This window comes from Canis lupus, chromosome 9 (genome assembly GCF_011100685.1).
Source record: "Canis lupus familiaris isolate Mischka breed German Shepherd chromosome 9, alternate assembly UU_Cfam_GSD_1.0, whole genome shotgun sequence".
Lineage (NCBI taxonomy): Eukaryota > Metazoa > Chordata > Mammalia > Carnivora > Canidae > Canis > Canis lupus.
The window spans coordinates 50,440,428-50,461,311 of NC_049230.1; the positions used below are offsets into that span (position 1 = coordinate 50,440,428).

The 20,884-nt window shown below is 55.2% G+C and overlaps 1 long non-coding RNA gene across 1 annotated transcript; it reads right to left on the reverse strand.

Moving 5' to 3' along the window:
- Positions 1-487: 487 nt before the first annotated feature.
- On the reverse strand, positions 488-9,951 carry LOC119876614. Its single transcript, XR_005364075.1, has 3 exons — positions 9,893-9,951; positions 3,314-3,376; positions 488-1,950 (listed from the first exon to the last, which is right to left on the reverse strand). It is a non-coding gene; the product is annotated as an uncharacterized LOC119876614 (long non-coding RNA).
- Positions 9,952-20,884: the final 10,933 nt, after the last annotated feature.

Genomic DNA, 20,884 nt, shown 5'->3' on the forward strand with positions numbered 1-20,884 from the left:
GAACACACATATAGGTCCATGTGCATGTGCATGCATGGGCATGTGTGCAGGTGCGTGTGCATGCACGTGTGCACTAAGTGTCACCAGGATGGTGCCTTACTGCCGCCTCTCTTATCGTTCCTTGTGAGGTCCCAATGAGGTCCTTCTACCACATGATTTTAAATGCCCACGAGGTGGGACACTGTGTAAAAATTTGGCAACTTATTTACCCTACCTCATCCCCTGCCACTCCAAAGCATTTTGACTATTTTTGCTGTAGCCAACAACAGCATTTGTTCATCCTTGCCCACATCTCGGATGGAGAAGGCAAGACATGAAGTGACAGGTCAGGAGGCAGGCTGTGTGTCACGCTGTGTGTGTGGAAATCGCCCTTCTTTCCAGGACAATAGGTGGGGAGCCCGAGTGCTTTTCCCTCTGTCTCATTAATTTTAGGTGTTGGCAAAGAAATCACTGCCAATTCGGTGCGGGCAAAGAGATATCTGTGTTCTTTTAACTTTTCAATTTTGTGATGTTAAACATTTTGCAAGGAAGCCTGTGTATATGCATACCATAAAATCTTTCTCAGCCATACATGTTGTACATATTTTTCCGAACTTGTCCTTTGTCCTTTAGCATTGTCTGTGATTTGTTTTCCTCACGGAACATTAGTTTTTTTTCTCTACTCAGTCCGGTCACTCTCCCTGGTCAGGGTGATCTCAGCGGGTGGTGGGTGGCTTTAGGGTGAGCCTGGGGGACGGTGTGGGGAAGGCAGCCCTTGATGGGCTGGCAGATGGTTCTGGGGGCCCACGTGGCCTCCAGGGGCTCTCTCCGGTCGGGGGTATGTTAGGCACTTGTGCTATTGACCTTTTCCTGGAAATGCATTTCATGGTGGGACGGCTTGGGGTCATCCCTTTTGGCTCTTGTCAACCTAAACAGGACATTCTGTGCAGTAACAGAGATGACGCTTTGTTTGTTTGTTGGGAAATCAGAGGTATGTGAGTGTGCGTGTGTGCGAGTGTATGTAGGAAATGGGGCGAGACTCACCCAATTAACAGTAAAAAAAAGAAAAAAAAAAAAAGCCTTGACTATCCTTACAAATCCATTTCCTTTCCCATCCAGAGCAGTGCGGGGGCCCTGGAGCTCTGGGCTCTCTGGGTGTCACGGTACAGCTCTGTGGATGGGATGTAGCAAACTTGAGATTCTGGCTCAGGGCAGTGCAAGGGAGATGGGATCTCAGGGTGTCTGGGCCAATGCCCCTATACCCCACACCCAGCTGTTTCCAGGGCATTCCATTCAGTTGGTTAGAGACCACATTGGCCTCAGAGGAGGCCTGCCTCTTCCTAGCACGATGCTCTGGGTGGGGCTATGGTGAGGTCTCTCTTCAGACCCATTTGCAGATGGGGAAGTTGAGGCCTGGTGAGTGGGGGCATCTGCAGGACTGGGGACCTTCTGCTTCTGCCCAGTCTCGCCTGCTATCACCTGACTGAGGGGAAGACAGAGACACCTGTGTGCTGCTCGGGTGCCGTCAGTGTCACTACCCTGGATCTCATGGCCACAAGATGGGGACGAGGCTTCCAGCAATGGGTCACGATGGCAAGGATCAGATCTGATGGTGGGGGTCAGTGCTGGCATACAGTAGGTGCTCAATCAGTGATGCTGACACACTAGAGAGGATTGGATTTGTGGTATCTGTGACCATTTTACATCGGTGATTCCTGTGAGGCTGTTGGCCTGGAGAGGAAGGAATAGTCTAGTGGCTCTCTTGATGGGCACCTGCTGGTGCCCCTGCCCCCCAGATGTCTAGGGGATCGGGAAGCGGTCAGACGGCTGGCCTCCCAGGGATGCCCCGGAGTGGACCCACCAATGCATCCCCACCACTGGCTGGGGGCCAAGGCTGGCATCCGGGGACCAGGTGACTTGGAGCAGAGCACTGGCCTGGTCTTCCTCCAGCTGGAGCCTCTGTGTTCATGTCTGTAAAATGGGTGAGAACCAGCAGGCAGGGTCAGTCTCTGTGTCAGCCCTACATGTGGACGCAGAGTATTGCTGCTCCTCTCCCACACTGTTTCCTGCCGCTTCCTGGCCCTCCTAGGCCCTGGGAGAGGTCAGCTGATGCTCCTGAAAGCAGCTCCAGGGCCTGGGCCTCAGATTCTTGAAGGGAGGAGGTGCACCCTCTGGATTTCCTGTGTCCGATATGTGGGTACCAGCACCCAGACTTTCTGCCAATGGGGTGCAGAGCCCTGGTCCTCCTCTGCAGCCCAAGCTACTACTATGCAGATCCCAGTCCTCATCTGGGCTGGCCATGGGGCCACACGGGCTCCCGTCAGGACAGAGGGCTTGGGGCTTCCGGAAGGCGGGCAGTGGGAGGGTAAGCGCACAAGCAGTGATGCTCTGGACAGGGGACAGTCGCGGAGTCCCACGAGAGTCAGGCAGAGCCGACCCTGGGGCTCAGGGTCCTGACCCCCAGCTGGTGCTGGATGCTGAGCGAAGAGGAAGTCATGGTGACCCAGCGCCCAGGGGCCCCCAAACTCTGGTCGGGCTGTGCAGGATGGGGGGCTGGCCCCCGGCCCATATCCTAGGATGGGGGGCAGGTCCTCGGCCCATATCCTAGGATGGGGGGCAGGTCCTCGGCCCATATCCTAGGATGGGAGGCAGGTCCTCGGCCCATATCCTAAGGTTTCAAGCGCTTGGAGTGTTTGATTCCCTCCCCAGCCCTCCCCGCTTGGAATCCAATTAATCAATAGAAGAAATCTCCCGTGTGGTACCTCTCCAAGCCCTGCAGGCTCCTACAAGATTGATTAACACAAACATCAATTTCTCGGGCTGCACGCCTCCGAAAACACGGCACTTTTTCAGATTGAATTGCTACTGTGCGCCCGGTGTAAATAAAGGAGGGGGATAACGTGAAAGATTTGTTGCTGTGCACGGTGCACGGTGGCTGTGGTTTCCCGCTCGGTGGGGGCTGGTGGGAGACGTGGGCAGGGGTGGGGAGGAGGAGGGAGAAAGGAAGGAAGGTGGGCGGGTGGAGGAGGTCAGGGAGAGGAGAAAACCAGAGGGACAAGGCAGGTGGTGGGGTCGCAGGACCGGGGGAGGGAGGTGCTAATTGGTTCTTTCTCAGGCGGGCAGTGTGGGCACGGCCCTGGCAGCAGCAGTGGGGGGCCCGGCCCCTCCGTCCTGCCAGCCAGTGTGCAGTGCGGCCAGGAGGGCCAGAGCCCGGAGCGGGGATCCAGGCAGCTGCTCCACGCGGTCGGGCACCCCCATTTGCCATAACCGCGACCCCACAGGTGCCCATCCCAGCCCCCCGCTCCCCCACGAACGCATCAGCATCCTGAGGTACCTCTGTGTCTCTGCTCTTCCGTCCCCTGCAGCCAAGGCACCACGTGACCTCCGTGTGTGCAAGCTGTAAACACAATTACACATTTTCTAGTAGCCACATTAATAAAAATCAAAAGAAACTGGCGAGATTAGTTTCAATAATATATTTTAGGTGACCAAATGTGCTCCGTACTCGGTCATCTTGAGGTGTCATGAAAATAAAACAAGGATCCATGTGGTTTTTTGTTTTGGGGGCTAGTCTTTGCCATCAGGAATGGGTGTCATATGCCTGCTGCCTCGGTTTGGGCTGGCCCCGATGCAGGTGGCAGGGGGCCGTGCTGGATGGGAAGCTCTGAACCTGCCTTGGCCGTGGTCTTCCATGTGCAGGCACCGCAGCTGGCTCTGGAGCTGCCTGTCATGACGTCCATGGGACACTGGCTGTCAAAATAGCAAGCGCCCCCCACCCTGGGGCAAAGCCTGGAGCTCCAGCCTGCCCTCTGCACTGGGGGTAGGGGCTGGAGGGGCGGGACAGAGGGTTTGCAGGAGCAGCAGCTGCCCAGGCCACTGGCTCTGACCTGGCCCTCCCCTGCTTCAAGCCCTCCGTGACTCCCTAGTGCCCTCAGACCCTGTGGGGTGACACAGGTGATGCCTATTATCTTGGCAAACGTCCCCTGTGGGCTCGTCGAGCGTGGGCGCAGGGATGCCCAGGTGGGACCCTGAGCTGGGAGCTCCTGAAGCATCACCTGGGGGAGGGGACCAGGCACAGAGACTCACAGGTGATAGGCAAGGAGGCTGAAGCCGTGGTGGGTGGATGCCCAAGGCTGCTGGGCCCTGGGCTGGGGGTGCCAAGGAGGCAGAATGATGGGCTGGGGGGACGCACGGAGCAAAGGCTGGACTGCACTGGGCTCAGTCAAGGAGGCCGGTGCCTCTTCTACCCTTTGGGGGAACTTCCCTCATATTTGGCTGTGGCATTGCACCAGTGTGCCCCTGCCGTCTCCCCTGTGCCTGTCCTCCCAGGTCTGGCAGTGCCTCCAAGCCCCTAGCCTGCTCCCGACAGAGAAGGGCTGGGGATCAGGAACATTTGAGGCTCAGCCACCCTCTCCTGAGGGCCTCAGCGGGCAACCTCTGCTGCCCTGTTTGCCATCACAGCCCAAGGTCGATTGGTTCCTGAGGGTCCAGGTGGGGAGCCCAGGACCCTATGACTGCACCTCCTCTCTCAGCAGTGGGGCTCCGGGGGGCTTCCTGGGACCGGGGGTCAGAGGGCTGCCTGGGCACAGTGTTGGCTCTGGACTGTAACTCAAGGACAGGTTCCAGAGGTGAAAGGCAGGGAAGGGGGCTGCCTGGGCACAGTGTTGGCTCCAGGGGGCTTCCTGGGACCGGGGGTCAGGGGGCTGCCTGGGCACAGTGTTGGCTTTGGACTGTAACTCAAGGACAGGTTCCAGAGGTGAAAGGCAGGGAAGGGGAGGTCCCTTCTGTCCTCCCATCGTGTGTGTCCTCGCTGGGCCTTTCTCTTCCCGGGAGGCCCAGCCTCCTTCCCGGGGCAGCCCATGTATGTCCCCAGCGCCCCAGGGGGAAAGGTGTCCAGCAGGGGGATGAAGTGTCTGTCTGCCATCTGCAGCCTCTGGGATCCCAGGTTCCAGGCCTGCCTCCCTGACTCTCTCTGACCCTGGCCACCCCTGGGGAGTGGGCATCAGGTGGGCTGAGACAGTGAGTTGTTTCTGAAGTGATGGCGGCGTGGTGTCCAGTGAGCTAAATTAGTGTTTTGGGTTTTTGTTGTTGTTGCTGTTTTTTATTTATTTGAGAGAGAGAGAGAGAGAGAGCAGGAGTAGGGCAAGGGCAGAGGGAGACTCCCCGCTGAGCAGGGAGCCCGATGCAAGACTTGATCTCAGGACCCCAGGATGATGACCTGAGCCGAAGGCAGGCACTTTGCCGACTGAGCCACCCAGGTGCTCCTGAATTAGTGTTTATTTAAAAACTATTTTTTCTAAATTAAGGTTAACTTATATATAGTCAAGTACATGAATTTTAAGTATACTGGTCTATGAGATTTGGCATACTTTATGATTTTTAAAAAAGTTTTATTTGTTTTTTTCAAGATGTTATTTATTTATTCATGAGAGACACAGAGAGAGAGGCAGAGACACAGGCAGAGGGAGAAGCAGGCTCCATGCAGAGAGCCCTGATGTGGGCCTTGATCCCGGGATCACGCCCTGAGCCAGAGGCAGACGCTCAACCTCTGAGCCACCCAGGTGCCCCTCGTGTATGATTTTTTTAAATGTAACAAAATGTAGGCTCTAGGAGAGTCCACCTGAATCACCTCTGCCATGCTGGCTGGAAAGGAGATGGTGCCCCAGCCCGGCCTCCTTGGCTCTGACCCGATTCCAACATCCTCACCAGCAGTTACTCTCTGGGGTCCACCAGTGAGCGAAGAGGCTCAGAGGAGGTAGAGCTGCAGGTGGGGGGCCACCAAGCTGGGCGCAGACTTGGGTCTCTGGACTCTCAGTCCAGTGCTCTCTGCACAGCCACGCACTGTCTCGGGTCCCTTCCCCAAGGAGCACCCCCAGGACTGAGGCCGCCCACCCCCGGAGCTGGAGCACACAGAGTGCTGTCAGCCAGCACCTACACTTTGGTTCTTCCGTTTAACCATTCCGCAGACACCCAAGCCTGTAATGTGTGCCAGGCGCTGTGCCACATCCTGCCACCCCCTCCAGTGACCTTAGGGGCTCTCTGGGAGGGGGCAGGAGTATGGTCCTCCCCAGGAGCCCTGGGAACAGCACGCAGGGCTGGCCAGAGGCCTCAGTGCAAGGCCAGCCCGGAGGAGACACAGAGGGGCTCTGGCTGCTGGATCTCACCTGCGCTCTAGCTCCTCCCGGGCAGGTGGGCTTGGTGGGGGCACAGATGCCTAGTTTGCCCCCATCCCTCTTTTACAGAGGGGGAAGACAGGCCCAGAGAGGGGAAGCACATTGCTCCAAGTCACACAGCAGATGAGCTGCCCTGGGTCTGGCTCCCGGGAACCACAGCCTGGTTATCACAGGGGTGGGTGAGAGGCAGCTCCCTGCTTGTGAACTTCAAGTGGCATCAGGCAAGTGAGTCAGGCCCGCTGTGGGCTGGGGCACGTGGGCAGGCAGGGAGGCGGCAGGCGGGCCGCGGGCAGGAGACAGGCACTTGAGTTAAGTGTGGCTAATTCGGTACAAAAACAAGGACACCACTGGCAATTTCTGCATTTTGGAGAAAACAGGGGCCAGTATGAGGCCTGTTCTAGATGCAGCAAGAAGGTGGGGGTGCGGGGGGATGCTGCTCAAGAGGTCTGGTGTGCGGGGCGACAATGGCCCCGCCAGCCACCTCCCCTGCCAGGGCACTGCAGCGGTGGAGAAGGAAGCCTTTCCTTCACAGGTCAGGGTGAAGGCAGAGCCAAGGCCTATGCCTGCCATGGTCCTAGAGCTGCCCCGGGGCCCACCTAACATGCCTCGGTGGGTCCCGCGTGTTCCAGGTCTCAATCTCATGCTTGGCCTCCTCGTGTGGGGCCTGGAGGGCCCGGGGTGTGCGTGCTGATAGGCCTGGCAGAGATGCTATCAGCGCCCCTGGCAGGGACGCCCCTGTGCCCGGCCTGGAGTGAGCAGGCTCCCTGGGGTTGGGTGTTCATGCCTGTGCCTGGGTCACAGCTGGCTCGGGGGGAGGGGGAAGCAGAACTTCCATGTCCTTGGTTCAGAAACACGGACACCCACTTGGCTTCTAGACCAGAAGGAAAGAAACAGGGGACCAGTGGGCAGGGCGATGACGTGCTCTCCCTGGTGCCTCACGGCTCGGCCCTAGCCTAGCTCCCTGCTTCATTCCTTCTGGTGACAATACTCCTTGAGTGCGAAGGAGGGGGCCTCCATGAGTCACAGAGTCAAAACCTCTGCTCTGCAGCTTCTGCTCTGACATAGGACCGTCCTGGCCCAGTGACCACGGGGAATGTGGGAAAGGAGCTGTGATACACTCCACTTGAGAGGAATGGTGCAGACTTGGGGATAATGAATGATGGTCTGTGGCCCCCAGCGCACAGTGATGGCTCCTCCAGGCTGTCATCATGTGTGCTTGGACCAGGGTGCACAGAACACAGAGGTGAAGGCCCCTTGCCTTGGAACATGGGATAAGTGGCCCTTGGGTGCCAACTGCTGCCAGAGCATCAGGAAGGCTGAGGCCCTGATTCTGGGGGGCCAGTGAGCCCTGACTTACTCTCTCCTTTTTTTTTTTTTTAAAGATTTTATTTATTTATTCATGAAAGACACACAGAGAGAGAGGCAGAGACACAGGCAGAGGGAGAAGCAGGCTCCCCGCAGGGAGCCCCATGTGGGACCCGATCCCGGGTCTCCATTATGCCAAATTAAATTTATTTGTGGAAGGTTTATTTACAGGAGATTTATAAAGGAAAGTTTATGGCTAGATGCTTACATTGAAAGAAAAAAATCAAAATCCCCACCCCCCAAAATGAACAATCTGATTAAAAAATGGACAAAGGAGCTGGGTAGGCATTTTTCCAAAAAAACGTACAGATGCTGGACATCATCGATCATCGGGGAAATGCAAATCAAAACCATGATGAGGTATCACCTCACACCTGTGGGAATGACTAAAATGAAAAACTCAAGAAACGACAAGTGTTGGTGAGGATGCGGAGAGAAAGGAACCCTTGTGCACCATCAGTGAGGTTGCAAACTGATGCAGCCAACGTGGAAGACTATACGGAAGTTCCTCAAAAAGTTAAAAATAGAGCTACCCTATGATCCAGTAATTCCACTATTGGGTATATACCCACAGAAAGCCCTAACTTGACAAGATATATGCACCCCCTATGTTTACGGCAGCATTATTTACAATAGCCAAGGCATGGAAGCAAGTTGAGTGTCCGTCGATAGACGAATGGATAAAGAAGAGGTGGTTTACATCTACCATGGAATATCACTCAGCCGGAAACAAGGATGAGATCACACCATTTATGACCACATGGATAGATCTGGAGGGTATAATGCTAAGTGAAATAAATCAACCTGAGAAAGACAAATACCATAGGATTCCAATAACTAATGGAAGCTAAAAAAGTGGATAAACCAAAAGTAGAAATATCATATGATTCCAATCATAAATGGAAGCTAAAAAAAGTGAATAAATCAAAAGTAGAACAGGAATCCAAGACCAAACTGACGGTTGCTGGAGGGGAAGGGGGTGGGGGATGGGCACAGTGGGGGAAGGGGAGAAGGAGATACAACTTTCTAGTTATGGAATGAGTAAGTCACAGGAACAAGAGAGCATAAAGAGCACATTCAATGATACTGTAACGGTGCTGTAATGGGACGGGCAGTTGCCACACCTGTGGTGAAGGTGGCATAACGTGTAGACCTGTCCAATCACTAAATTGTACACCCGACACTAATGTAACACTGTGTGTCAACTATACTCAGGGAAAAAAAAAAGCAAAGCGAAAGAAAATCGATGCTCTAAGCTCTACCTTAAGAAACTAGAAAAAGAAGCAGATTAAATTCAAAGCAAACAGAAGGAAGGAAACAGTAATGAGCAGAAATCAATGAGATAGGAAAGAAAAAAGCTACAGGAAAATATAATCAATGAAGCCAGACTTGCCTCTGTGGGAAGACTGTATGTAATCGACAGATCTCCAGTCAGGCTGACAAAGAGAACAAGACGGAAGACACAGATCACCAATATTGGGATGAGAAAAGGGATAACACTACAGATCTTGTAGATATTATGTTAATAAATATAGATATTTTAAAGATTTTATTTATTCATGAGAGACACAGAGAGAGGCAGAGACACAGGCAGGGAGCCCAATGCAGAACTTGATCCCAGGACCCTGGGATCATGACCTGAGCTGAAGGTGGATGCTCAACCATGGAGCCACCCAGGTGCCCCTAAAATGTTAATAAATATTATTATAATTTTGTGCTCTCAAAATCTACAATTTAGAGATGGAATAGACAAATCCCTTCAAAAACAAAGCTCACTCAAGAAAAAAACGGATGATAGTCTCATAAATATTAAACTCCCATATATATTAGAATTTGTTGTTTAAAACCTTCCAAAAACAATAGATTCCAGACCTAGGTGAGTTTTCTCCCAAATTCTGCCAAACACTTAAGAAAGAAATCATACCAGGCACCTGGATGGCTCAGTTGGTTGAGTTCTGATCAGGTCTCAGGTCCTGATCTCAGAGTCCTGGGATCGAGTTCTCCCACTGGGGCTCCCTGCTGAGCTGGCGCCTCTGCTTGTCTCCTTGCCCCTCCTCCTACTCATGCTCTCTCTCTCTCTCTCAAATAAAAAAAAAATCTTTAAAAGAAAGAAAGAATACCAATCATATACAACCTCTTCCAGGAAATGGAAGAGGGGGAACCAGTTGATTCTTTTTATGAGGTCAGCATTACTCTGCTACCAGAACCTGACAGAGACATCACAAGCCACTTAACCAAAAGGATATAGAAATTGCCAAATAAGTGCATAAAATGATGCTTGGTGTAATTAGTAATCACGTCATTGCTAAATGAAATACCATCATAACCCGTAATCATTTAAAAACTGAATACAGGCTCAGTGGTTTAGCACCTACCTTTGGCCCAGGGCATGATCCTGGAGTCCTGGGATCGAGTCCCACGTTGGGCTCCCATCATGGAGCCTGCTTCTCCCTCCTCCTGTGTCTCTGCCCCTCTCTCTCTCTCTGTCCTAAATCAATCAATCAATCAATCAATCAATCTTAAAAAAAACAAACAAACAAACCCTGACAATACTGAGTGAGGATGAGGTGGAACTGGACCTCTCATACATGATGGGTGAGGACATGACATGACCCAGCCACTCTAGAAACAGTCTGGTGGCTTCTTACAAAGTCTAACACATACTTACAGGATGTCCTGGTGATTCCACTCGTGAATATTTACCCGAGAGAATCACATAAAAATCTGTGTGTGAATGTTTATAGTGGCTCAATTTATAATTGTTCCAAGTGGGAAGCAATTCACATATTTTTCAAACTGTGGTATATCTGTATTGTGAAACGCTTTTCGGCAATAGCAGTGGTCGAGCTATGGATACACACAAGGACAGGGACAGATTTCAAACGACTTAGGCTAAGTGAAAGAAGTCAGACTCAGAATGTTAATTTAAATTACATTAACATTACAAAAAGGATACATTTTTACTATGGCTCATTATACTTCAAGGAACCCGACTTGAAAATAATCGATTTGGGAGAATTTACATCTTTATGATGTTGAGTTTTTAAAACCATAGGCATGATATATGTCCCCTGTGTATTGAGGTCTTCATGAATGTCTATTAATAAAATTACATTATTTCTTCACTAGAGGTCTTATGCATATGCTACTAGATTTAGTTCCAGGTACCTGATCACATTTGATGTTATTGCGGGTGGTTATCATTTAAAAAGTCTCATTTTTAAAAATCTATTCACTCTCAATATATAGGCATAAATATGATGTTTATGAGTTGGGTTTACATCCAGGAATCTTGTTAAACCCTTCATAGTTCTAATTACTGACCTGTCAGTCATTTTGGATCTTCTGTGTTCGCAATTATGTTACCTGTGAAAAATGTTTTGTTTCCCCTTTTCCAGTCTTTTTGCCTGTCATTTATTTTTCTTGCCTTATCGCACTGGTGAGGGCTGCTATTGCAATGTTGAACAGAAAGGGTGAGAGGAGGAATTTTTGCTTTGCTTCTAATTTCTTTTCTTTTCTTTTTTTTAATGCTTCTAATTTCAGAAGGGAAGCTTTCAATATTTTGCCTCTGAGTATGCTAACTTTGGCAGAACTCATACAGGTACTCACTCTTACGTGACTTACAAAAGTTCCCTTTTGTTCCTGGTTTGTAAGAGCTGTTTTAGCTTTAATCACGAATGGACGTTGAATTTTTGCAGGTGTTTTTGCTGCATGTAGTAAGACTCTGTCTGACTTAATTCCTGGTGTGTCAGCATGGTGAATTATACTAATCAGTTTCCTGAGGGTCACCAAATCTGCATTTCTGACAGAAGCACAATTCTTTCATCACACACTATCATTTTTATGGCTGAATTCAATGTGCTAGTGGTTTGTTTTAGATTTTTGCATCTGTACCTATGAGTGATGGTCTGCTTTCAATTTTGGTGTGAGGGGCTGCCCTGCTTTCTTGTCTCCTTCCACATGCCTGTGTCTCAGCTCCAGCAGGGCTTAGGTCCCCTTTCCCCACAGGGTGTGCTGAGAGTCCAGACCCGGCCCCCCTGCTCCCCCATGACTCCACCACCTGGGCTCAGCAGGCCATGCTGCCCACACCACCCTCTACTTTCTGTTCCTCATCTCTGTGTTTGCAGCCTCACTGTAGGCTTGGGGTCGCCATCATTATGCTGCATTTTTCACTTGGCCCGGAGCAGCAGGATGGGAGAGAGTATGCACCCATGAGCTATTTTGGTTGGAAATCCCCTTTGATTCGGAGTGCGATCTTCTGCCTTTGCCTGTCTTGGCCTCTCCGCTCCAGAGAAGGTGAGGTGCCCTCACCCTGCAAATCAAAGCCTTTCAGGATGCTTTCTGAAAAACAGAGCTGCCTTCCTGAGATGAGTCTGCCCCACCACAGTGGCGTGCAGATACGGCTGTGGGTTTTGAAGTCACGTTTTTCTTCCCTCTGCATCTCGATCACCCTCTGTATTTCTGCATCCGCGGCACATCAAGGTGGTGATAAGATCGGTGGGTTTCTCTGCTCAGAGCCTTGATCCCGCTCCCTGGCTGGGCCTCCCTCCTCCTCACATCCCCCTGGCAGCTGCCGGCAACCTTACTCCCTCCAAGGATCCCCTGGCACCCATCCTTTGCCTTCGTGGCACCAGGTACCCTTGGGGCTCCACGTCACCTGGACAGTTGGCTGTCGTGCTGAGGTCTTGGCGCTGGCGCCAGGTCTGTGGAGGAGCCACTCTGCATCCATCACACAAAGGACACATGAAGGCCCTGGTGTTTTCCGCCCAAAGTCCCCAGGCCCCCCTTGATGTGTGGGATGTGCCTCCCACCAAGGGAAGGACAAGACGCAGGACTGCTGCCCCCTTGCACCCGCTGCGGGGCCTCTGCCTCCCTGCCACTCTCCTGGGAAGGCCGGGCAGCTCCGCTCAGAACCCTGGAGGAGCCTATGCAACTTCCTGTTTGAAGATCTTCTAAGTTTATGGAATTTGAGAAACGCTGTGTTAATAAGGCAGAGGTGACCTTTGACCTCCCCTCCCCCTCACATCCTGCGACAGGAAGCCCCACCTACCAGAGGAGCAAGAACAACATCCCTGGGAGGAAGGCCCATTGCCTTTTCACCCCATCCTCTCTCTCTGGAAAGTTCTGTGCCCTCTTCCCTGGGGGGATGAGTACGACAGCTGTGTGCGCCCCGGCTCATCTTGGTGGGGGGGGTTACGTAAGGGGCCCGAGCGGCGCAGAGGCTCAGGGGGGTTAGCCGGGGAGCCCGAGGCGCCCCTGCACCTGTCTGGGCCCGGTCGTCCCCCCGCCACCCAGGGTGGGGCAGGGCTGGGGGAGGCCATCCGTCGGAGGGTTTTATTTACCTTGAACAGCTCAGCCAAGCAGACACATTATTTAGGGACTAGAATAAAAAGCCATTCACTTTACTTCAATTGACCATTTAGTTCAATTTGTGTGTTACTGCAGGTAATTACTCCAGTAATAACGTGCGGTAATCCGCGCTGATTGGGGAGCTGGCCCTGGCTCCGTGTTAATGCCGCGTGCTGTATATACTAATTACCCGTGTGTTACCATGGTTATTTGCGTGGATGCCGTGTTAACGGCACCCTGGAAACATAAAGCAATAGCGGGTTTTTGAATTAAATCTTTGTGTTCTCTTAGAGCTAAAAGTGCATTTCACATAAAATAATCATGAATAAAATGAGATCATCTTGGCGGAGTTGCCAGGAAGCTGATTAACTGAGCTGCAGAAATGTGACTTTACCCTACTCAAGAATCAGAGCCTCCCAAACGTTGTCGGGGTTGCTAGGCAACCCCTGAGATGACATCACTCACACGACCGCGCTGCTGGCGATGTCATCTCTCCATATTTATAGCACCTCTGTGGAGAGGGTGTGCATTATAGAAAGGATGTGATTTTCTCCTGGGTGATGGGTACGAATGGCGGGTGGCGGGCCTCCAAGAAAGAGAATTTGGGAACACCTGTGTGACTCTTTCTCGGCTGACGGGTCCTTTATTTCCACTGGGTGACATCGGGGTCCAGTGAAAATGTACATGTCATAGCCTGTATCCGGGAGCTTGGTCAGTGGAGATGCAGCCCTCCTGCTGGTGAAGGGCAGACAGATGGGGGCCCAGGCCTCAGAGAGGCAGAGCTCTCCAGCTGGGGAGCATGCACCCCCACTCATGGCTGTGACAGACCAGCCCCCAGCTCTAGCCTGGAACCGACACCAGAGCAGGGACACAGCTGCCCTGCGCATGCTGAGCCCTTGGTCCTAGGGGGCATTCAAGGGGAAGCCGGGTGACCACACAGAGGGGCAAGAGAGGGGCGGGAGGTGGAGGGGCGCATGGTGGGCCCGTAACCACTACTGTTCCTCCCAGCTGTAACATTCTGTGGTTCTGTGGCCGGGACTTTGTGTGGCCTCCAGCTAGGCCGGCCACGCAGCTGGTGCTTCCAGGAGTTTGAAGTTTAGGGGGTGGAGGTGAGTGGACCCCAGTGAGCAGAGAGCTCCAGGACGGGGTGGGCTGCCTGGAGGGGCTTTATGGGGGCAAGACCAGAGCTGGTCCTCCTCGAGGAAGCCAGGCCCCACCTTGAGCACACAGTGAGCCCGGGAGCATCAGCAGGTGAGGCCTGGGGCTCGCGTTCCCTGAGAGTCAGCATCCTGGGGCTACGGCCCAGAGGGTGATGGCGGTGGGTATGGGAGTGGGAATGCACCTGGTCTCTGTCTAGAGTGGGGGCCAGGACAGCCCCAGAGCCCTCCCCGCCCAGCCGTGGGCCTCCTTCCATGCAGGCTCATTCCTGGCAGCCTCCACCCCTGGCCCCGTACGCTCCTCAAGCCTGTCTTGTTCCAAACCCCTCCTCACATCCCTTGGAAGTCGAGCTGCCCCTCAGGAGTGCTCTGAGGCATGTGCTCCTGCCTGTCTGGGGGGCCCTTGTTCCCCTGCTCCATGTCCTCCTGTCCTGTCCTCCCAATGCCAGGGCGCACTCCCCTCTAAGCCCCGCTCCTTGCCCCGCCTCCCCGTGGACCTGTTAAGTGCCACCCACGCACGTGGTGATGGCTCCTCTCACCTCTATCTGCCTCTACCTCCAGCCTCAGATGCACACTCCTGTACATCTAACCGTTGACTCAATTCCTCCAAGTGACAACATCTTGCACCTTAATTTTAAGATTACCCAGTAGCTCAAAATTGTCATATCTAAACCAGAGACCTGATCTTCCCGGTGTTTGCGTCTCCCTTAGATGGTGCCATCATTCTCCATCTGGCGGCCCTGCTGACTCCGTGACGCTCCTGGACACCCTGAGGCACTGTCCTCTGCATGCCCGCTGGCCAGGCACATGGTTCAGTCCCATCCCAGGCCTTCGCACCTGCTGTTTCCCTTCCCAGAGTGCCTCCCCAGATGTTCTCATGGCTCACTCCTTCACTTCATGAGCTGTCAAGTCAAGGGTCCCATCTTCAGGGGGCTGCCCTGAGCCCCTCTCTGCCCTTGCTCTGCCCCTGACCCTCCTTTTTTGCTGTGTAACATCCAGCATGCTCGTCAGAAACTACATTCCTTGTTTACTTAAGAGTTGTCCATCTCCCTCCCTAGAATGGAAATTCATTAAAACAGCAGATTTTTCTGCCCTGTTCATGATGAGGTTCCACTGGACTCGCTGAATTAGCAACAAAGACAGGAGCTGGCGTTTTGGAGTCAGGCGAGACACGCAGGGTGGCCCAGGACACACTGCTCCCCAGGGCTCAAGTCCCTCGGCTCCTAGACCCGACCCAGTCCAGAGAACCATTGGGGGACTGGCACTGAGCTGCTAACATTTTCCTCTGCTGAGCAAAGATGTTCAAACGAGCAAAGCCCAATGACCACGCGCTATTACCACGATTTCATGAAACAAAGGGCCTCCGAGCACCCACGGAGTGGAGTCCGAGCACATCGTGTTCTGTCACACTTCCCAGGCTTGTTTGTCGCCGACCACAGGCATTGTCACTACCAGAGCCCTGTCTGGGGCCCAGGCTCATGCGGGTCCTGGTTCGGACTCAGCCTCCAGGAGGCACCGGGGTTCGGGGCCACCTGAGGGGGACCTGCTGTCTGCCATGGCAGTGGCTCTGCCGCGGTGCCACGGTCCTCACGGCCTCCCGCAGCTGTGTGCATGCAGTTGCCAGGCCTTGGCAGCTGGAGCCGGTGTCCCAGGGGAGCTGGAGCCCAAGCCTGGCACCCTCCCCGGTTTTGTCATCTTGGGGCCTACGAGCCAGGGCATCGCAATTGGTGTTCACGGGCCTGAAATGCTCCAGGGGTGAAAGCGTGCGGTGCAAACGCTGCCTCTCTCCTTTCTTTGGTCTTCTTTACACGCTGCAGCCCGAGCAGCCCCTGCCCACTCTCTCCTGGGGACCTGGCTGGCTGGTGGTGTGGCGAGGATAAAGCTGGCGTAGCTGGCCTCCAAGCAGGGCAGAGATCCTTGGGGCGCCTGGCTGTCTGTGGGCCCTGGGCCTCTGGCATGCTCGTCGTGGCCTCCGGTGTGGCTGGCCTCCCCTCCTGGGCCTCTGCGGGCTCTCTGCGGTCGTCGAGCCAAGTCGTCCTGCTCCTGGGAGCTGTCGGTTCCTCCTTGGACCCCAGCCCCGTGTCCTTTCCACCACAAAGCAGCCCGGCCACGTGGGCAAACATGTGGCCAAGTAGGCTGTGGGTCCATGGGGCCTCCCATGCTGGGAGCCACCTGGGCGGACAGGCAAGGACGGGGTCCCTGTGGGCCAGCAGCTGCCAGAGGAAGCCAGCTCTCAGCGGGACTGGAAAGCTGAGGAGAAGTGGGGCCAACCTACTGAAGGAAGAAGACATCTGAGACGTTTCACTTGGGGAAGCGAGGTGAGTGCCTCTCTGCCTCAGGAGGAGAACGTGGGCCACTCCAGATGAGGCCGTGGGGTGCCAGGCCCCAGTGATGACACTAATGACCATAGCTCCTGGTCATGGGGCGTTGCCTGAGCCTGGCTCTGTATCTATGGTTTGACTCATGTCACCTCACAGGAAACATGCTAGGACCCTGTGGCACAGGCACCCATTTCACAGTTGAGGAGACTGAGGCTCAGGGAGGTTCTGCTGCTTGGTGCTGGCTATTCACGGAGTGTAGGCTCCAGGCCCAACTCCAAGTGGGCTGGGGATGGGCTGCATCAGAGGTGACCTCAGAGGTGCTGGGACAAGAGTGTCCTCGTGGGGTGCAGGTGACTCTGGGTCAGAAGGTAGGCTGCCATTCTTTTTTTTAATTTATTTTTTAAGATTTTACTTATTTATTCATGAGAGGCACACGGAGAGAGAGAGAGAGAGAGAGAGAGAGAGAGGCCGAGACAAGGCAGAGGGAGAAGCAGGCTCCACACAGGGAGCCCGACGTGGGACTCAATCCCAGGACTCTCAGATCACCCTGAGCCAAAGGCAGATGCTCTACCATGGAGCTACCTAGGTGCCCCAGTGGGCTGCCACTCTTGGTGCCCTGGAGTGGGAAGAAGGCTCCAGTGAGGAGAGTTCCCCGTGTCCCTCCTTCATGCTGGTCTCGCTCCAGCTCAGCCCTCCTGCCCTCTTTGGCTTCTGACCCCAAGTCCACCTGGCGGGGGGCAGGGGCAAGCAAGTGGCCAGTGCAGAGGAGGGTCAGTGTCACTGCCTTGAGAGCAGCACCAGCCCCCAGCTCCCACTCCCCTGTCGGGGGAGACCAGGCCAGGTCACGTCCCCCCCACACACACCTTGGGAAAGGGGATGGATGAACTTGACCACTAGCTGCTGCTGGCACATGGTGGGGGTTGTCCACGGCGATTCACTCTGAACCAAACATGCAGCCAAAACCTTGTGTTCATTAGCTGAGTGGGGGCAGCCGTGTCCCAGACCCACGTTACAAATCATGTCTGTGCTCCATGTGGGAGCTGATTAAAAACCCCACAGGGCTCTGAACTGTGGCCATGCCAGGGCCGGTGCAGGTGGTGCCTTTGCAGGCTGGCCTTGGGCTCGGCCTCTGGGGTGGCCTGGGCTGTGTTTCCAGCAGGAGTCGTCTGCAGGGGGCTTTCTGCATTCTCATGGCTGGTGACACCTGCCACGTGCCAGGGATCACGGCATCAGTGCCAGGTGCTGTCAAGGGCCAGCTTCAAACTCCAGCCCTGCCTCTTGCAGGCTGGAGACCTTGGCCAAGTGAGTTGGCCTGTTACAGCCTCATTTTCCTAACCTGTAAGCGGGGACCGTGTGGCTCAGAGGTGCCATGAGGCTCTTACAGGCTGTGTGGGGAGCTGCAGATGGAGCAGTGGCTCCACTGGGCCACAGGAGCACTCAGCAAAGGATGTCCCCTCCAGTCCCCACCTTGGGCCCCTCAGGACCCATTGGCACTGGGTCTCTGGCTCCATTATGGGGTACAGTCTCTGTGTGACTCCAAAGTTCTGGAGTAAGTCAGCACTTCTGAGCACCTACTGCATGCAGTCTGCTGTACAACGTGCCAGGGGGTGCCATCTTGGGGCAGGGGTTGAACCATCCAAGGCTTCTTGTGGAAGTGACAGCACACATGGTGGTGGTGGGGGGGGCCCGTGGGATATGGAGGGGTGTGGGATGTGAGGTGATGGTCAGCCAGGAGGGCTCCCATGAGGTCACATTAGGAAAATGGAACGAGCACTCCATGACTTTCTGACAAGGTGTGGGAAGTGTAGAGACAGGACAGTGGGAGGTGGGTGGTATTTAGTGCCAGGGTCAGTGCTATGGTTAAGGAAGTGGATTCTGGAACGTCTTATCTGGATTTGCATCCTGGCCCCTCTACACGGGAGCCATGGGAGCTTGGGAAAGTCCTTTTATCCCTCCGTGTTCTGATTTGTAACATGGGGATCAGGCTAGGCCCTGCCTTCTGGGGTTGCTGTGGGCTTCAGGGTATGAGCAGACATACGGCCCTTCATGTGGGCCAGTCCCTGGGCAGGGCCCTGGACCTGTTCACCATCATCACTGAGAGTCTGCTTTCTCTCTCTGGCCTCAGAGCAGAGCTGATATCCTCAAGGAAACCACTCAGATGTAGCCCCTCTTAGAGAGGGGGGCGACCTGGGTTCCTAGGGGGTCGTGAGCCACCAGAAGGCCTGCTTGGAGTGGCTGAAGCTAATAAGACACTTGCCTTCCCGAATCCCAGGAAAGGCCAAGGAGGAGAGAGAAGAAAATGAAGAGGCATCAACAGAGGGCCCAGGCCAAGGTTTCCAGTAAACTTCCTTCAGGGAGCTGGCCCGGTTATCAGTTGGCCAGCCAGCACTGAGGCAGGAAGGAGGGGTTCGGTCTGGGGGGGGCCATGCCCAGGGAAGCTGGCATCCTGGATCTGGCTGGGGGCATCCAATCTGAAGCCCCTCCCTGACCCGAATGCAGGCCTCATTTCCCGGCTCTGCCCTGTGATGGTGTGTGCCCCCCTGGGGATGGGAGGGAGGTACAGAGAGGCCCCCTCCCCACTGTCCCAGCCCAGCCAGAGACAGGGGCCCACTTACAGTAGACACTCCCCTGGCCCCCAACTCCATCAACTCTGGCGGCCACTCCAGGATCAGCTTGGGGTGGCTCACCTATGTGTGTGTTTATAGAGGGGTGGCCTCCTGCTGGGCCTTCCTGCCAGGTCCCTGGAGGGGAAGGACGGCTGGGAGCCTCCCTGGCAGAGATGCTTTGGCCCTGTCCCCTGACTTTGGCATGTGAATTCCCCGTAGGACTGGGGGTGGCTGCAAAGAGCCAGGGTAGGTGGCCACCTGCGTGGTCTGCTGTCAGCCAGGAGTTGGCAGGGACTCGGTCCAGGGAAGGCGGTCGGCTCTGGCCTCTAGAAAGGAGCTGGGCGAGATAGCCCAAGGTATGCGTGGGGACCACAGGATGCCGCCAGTGGAGAGCTCTGCACCCCTAACTCCCCCACTTGCCTTCCCTTTGCTGCATGGCCTTGGGCAGCCAATTCTGTTTCCTCACTTGAAAATAGGGTGAATGGCAGCCCAGGGTCACAGGATGCTGTGGGGACAGTGGGGACACACGGTAGTGCCCCATCAAAGCTGTCCATTCTTACCGGGAGAGCTGGAGAGGGTGGAGCTGTTTGAGTCGGGGAAACTGAGGCCAGTGAGTGGAGCAGGTACCTCAGCCCAGCCTGGGTGGGGTGTCCTTTTGTCCTGGTGCGGCAGCCACAAACCCGTGAGGGCTCCTCCCCTCCCCTGCTCCTGCTGCGGCCCCCTGGCCCCCTGGCTTTCCCCAGCTCACAGGTTTGTCCCCCCATCCCATGGGGTGGGGCTCTCTTTGTCTCCTCAGGGGTCCTCAGTCCCCCCCACTGAGGGCCTAGTGTGGCCAATGACCTGCGGTGGATGGGCCTGCGGTAGCGTGGACAAATGGACGGAGGGCAGCGGCGCAGAGCCCTCCCCCTTCCTGCCCCCCCGAAGCTGCAGCCATTCCCCAAGTCCTGATTTTTCATTAAAACAGCAGCGGGCTCCACACCGCCCAAGGTCACGGTGGGGCTGTGCGGGGAGCGGAGTGTGGGCCATTACACGGGCCTCTAATGTCCCTGCGGCCGCGGCTGGCGCAATGCGATCAAGCACTGGGGACACTCCAATTTCCGCCTGTCCCGCGGCGATCGTATCAGCGCCTGAGTGATCTCCTGGCTGGCGGGTGGCAGGGACGCAAGGGGGCAGCCAGCCTGGCCACCCAGCGGCCCTTCCTCGGGAACAAAGGGACGCTGAGAAATGGCAGCACGGAGTCTCCCGCGTCCCCTTCGCCAGGGCCGGGTGTAAGCCCAGGGTGTCTGGAAGGGCATGGGCCCTGTGTGCGCCCTGCACGGGGAGGGGGTGGGGCTGCGCTGGTGAACAGAGGGGGTGGCGGCCCCCCCCCCCCCCGCATCCCTGGGCCGCACCTATACTGACTCTGGATGGGCAGCAGTGGCCTGTAGCCACCCCAGGCCTGCCGAGTGCAGGGGGTGCCTGATGACCGGGTCCCCAAGCCTGACTACTCACTGGCAATCGTCACGATGCCCAGATGTCCGTGCACCACCGCCCGTGTGCAAGGGGCTCTTCCAGAGCTGGTGGCTGGGAAGCATGTTCTGGGCTGAGAAACCACTTTCTGGAACTTGGCTAAGCAAAAACCGGAAGCAGCCCAGGTGTCCTTCACACTGGGAAGCCAACAAACAGCCGGGCCCGAGCCTGCGAAGGATACCGCTCGGCGGTGAAAGGGCTGCAGCACCGTGGGCCAGCCTCAGGTGCGACGTGCCGGCTCCACGGCCTAAGGCCAAACTGTAGGTACAGAGAGTTGGGGGGATGCTGCCGGTGGCCGGGGTCACGGCTCGACTCACCACTCCGAAAGCAGTGACCACACGATAGGGACCCCGACCTCCTGTCCCTCTGCCTCTCTCCAGGCTCTCAGGTGGCGGTCTGCCCCCATGGGGGGATCCCCCGGCTCC